The sequence below is a fragment of the Macadamia integrifolia genome, chromosome 12, assembly GCF_013358625.1.
Source record: "Macadamia integrifolia cultivar HAES 741 chromosome 12, SCU_Mint_v3, whole genome shotgun sequence".
NCBI lineage: Eukaryota > Viridiplantae > Streptophyta > Magnoliopsida > Proteales > Proteaceae > Macadamia > Macadamia integrifolia.
The window spans coordinates 5,346,681-5,349,522 of record NC_056568.1 but is presented as its reverse complement, the minus strand read 5'-3'; the positions used below and the strand labels follow the sequence as shown (position 1 = coordinate 5,349,522).

Genomic DNA, 2,842 nt, shown 5'->3' with positions numbered 1-2,842 from the left:
TTTTTTTTTTTTTTTTTTGTGAATACCTCAAATTTATTTTGCATTTTAATAATACATGTTTGCAACAGGGGCAAATATGTCATTTAATCTAATATTACAACTACACCTATAATCTATATCTATTGATTTCTTAAATAAAAAGAAAAATAATAGAAGCCTCTCTCTCTCTCTCCAAAAATGAATTCTATCCAAAAGAAAAAGAAAAAGAAAAAGATAGATATAATTATATTATTAAAGTTACAAAATGAATTTTTAGTTTACGAAGATTTATTAGTGTATGCAATTAAAAAAATCAATTTTTGAACAAAAAAATATATTTATTGAATAAATCAATCCAATTTTAAAACAGAAAATCATACCAAAACTACCTTGAAAATCATTTGGAACTAGAACTGAGTGACATCCATGATGATTGGGTGTCAGTTGAGTAACAGTGACAACTCCTCACCAATTGACCACACTTTATATATGTCTATGGTTGGAAGTTTATTGTATTTGATAGCTATTAAGTCTACAATCTTACAAGCAGTATGTACAGTAGCAAGATTCCAAACAAGACCTAAGGAGACCATATATGACGATAGTGAAGATGATTTCCATACATATGAAGGGCACCAATGAATTTGGGTGTAGTAACTAAAGACTAAAAGACTTTGTGTGTTGATGATAGCAATAGCACTAGTGCCCAATGGGGATGCATTTTATTGGATTGGACTCCTCTCCAATACGGGGATAGCCTAACTCTATCTCTATGCATGATATGTGTAGCCACAAGGAGTCCACATCCTCTATAGTGACTAGTGAGCGGTGAATATTGAACAATTGAGAGCATTTGACACGCATCCTAAGGAAAGCCCAGCCATCCGATACTCACTGTACCAATGCAACGTCTACAGACGATTTTCACATAGTCACATAGCCACATAGCCACATAGCCACAAGATCCAATGGCATACATTCATTTTGTCCCCATCAACCCATTGCTAGCCTAGCCTACCCGATTTACTTACTTCAACCCACGGATTCCCTCGCGCAAAAGGCATGCAGAATGTACAGTAACAGGTGGCTGTCGTTTATTGAGGGGAAAATAGTGTATGAGGAATGAGAATGAGGATGATGTTTACATAATTGTATCATTTTATGAAAGATTTAAATTGCAATTAATTAAATTAGTTAAAGCCATGAAAGGAGATGCTTTTCCCTGTGTGCCTTGATGATTTTATTTTTTATTTTTTCGAGATTGTCTGCTCAATTGTCACCGTAATTTCCTTTTCTTCTGTTTAAATTCTCATTTCTACTCGTAATCTTCTGTTTTTGAGCTTTCTGCTTTATTCATGGTAGGTTTTATTGTTTTTTCTAAATTATCTGTGTCCCCAGGACTGCTGATTATGAATTTCTGTTTGAATTTGGAATCCTCCATGTTAAACGGACGAACATACCTAATTTAAACGAGTTGAAGCCCTATCTAAGGTAATTTCCCCCTTTTTCTTGATTTTTTAATTAAATTCATTGGGTTTGTTTTCTAATTCAATTGCGTTATTCGATGACGATGGTAATCCTATTGAGGTCTTTATTCGCAAGATTTGATTTTTGTTTTTCTCTGCTCTGTTGCGTTTGTCTTGTTTGGGGGAAGCTTTAAGAGGCTAGGAGAGCTTTCGTTGAATCGGTGGTCTGATATCATTTGAGGTGTTTGTGTGTTTGTAGGTTAAGAAGAGGTTTTCCAGAAATTACCGCAATTTGAAGGTAATGTTGGACTCCTGTACGATTGAATTATTCAGCTCTTCTTAAACCTTCAAAATTAAACGCTTTCTAAATCTTACAATGGGGTTGATCTTTATTTTTGGGGTGGTTATTATAATTGGATTAACATTCAATTATCCCTTATTTATTTAGTTGGGTTTAGAACAATTTGGTTGGGATTTCTTGTTCAAGATCCTCCTGTGGTGTATTTACTTCAAACTTATGCAGATTTTGGGTGCTGAGTGCCACAAAATTGAGTTGTTTTTAAGAGGGTCAGTAATAAACATTAATCTCAGATGCTCTCTTCAACTCAACGCTTTGCATATTTTTAAAAATATGGTTACGATAACGGTGGATGGACGACCTTGTTTACTTCTGTTGCTTCAATGAAATCCATTGATCCAGGCTGCTGCTTTTATTAGCAAACAGATCTCTTGTTTCTTGCAGAGCCCACCTATGTGGCTGCCTGCACGATCCCAATATTTGTCACATGGCAGTTTGGATGAGGCTGAAATTTTGTGGACGGGTAGACCCCAAGGTTCCTTGCTCACAACTTTGCTAAGTGGAAAGCTAGAGTTGAAAAATTCAGGAGTTGAGAAAGTGCACAATAATGGTAAGAGTATCAGTATGCATGCAGGGACGTACACTGGGGGTATTTGATTGAATTAGATTCTGAATTTTGACATTTGGCTACTCTAACTATGTCCTCTCTATCCAACAGTTGGAATAACCACATGCTTTTCTACATGGCACAATGAGAGAGGCCTGTGGAGGAAGCCCTTCCTACTTGGGCCATGCAAAAGCCTTTTTGCCACGAAAGAATATAAATGGAGATTACTGCACTTTATATGGGGGTGTGGGGCCTGGACACTAAGAAGAATAATAGGCTTTTATTACAAAATAAAAGCACAATCCCTTGTCGTATAGAATCATTGAGAACATTTGCCATCTAGATTACCTGAATAAAGTGAAATTTTCAATTTTGTATTTTAACAAGGATCAATATGGGGAGCGTATGGTTGTGATGATTATTGGAGGTGAATAAATTGAGTTCCCAATATCAGTAAAATATATTATAAAGATAAATGTTCGTTTATTCGCT

The 2,842-nt window shown here is 35.5% G+C and overlaps 1 protein-coding gene across 7 annotated transcripts in view; it reads left to right on the top strand.

Moving 5' to 3' along the window:
- The window catches only part of LOC122058113 (thioredoxin H4-1-like), an 11,782-nt gene that overhangs the window by 1,396 nt on the left and 7,544 nt on the right, over nt 1-2,842 (top strand). Inside the window, exons 1-4 of one of the 7 annotated variants that reach the window (XM_042620602.1) lie at nt 1,070-1,260; nt 1,378-1,470; nt 1,705-1,743; nt 2,188-2,353. The exons of 4 other annotated variants lie outside the window; for them this stretch is intronic. The gene's annotated coding sequence lies outside the window, so the exon portion shown is untranslated. Of the gene's footprint in view, nt 1-1,068; nt 1,261-1,377; nt 1,471-1,704; nt 1,744-2,187; nt 2,354-2,842 lie in introns of those variants that run through there. 2 more of the 7 variants (XM_042620597.1, XM_042620600.1) reach the window with 2 other exon arrangements.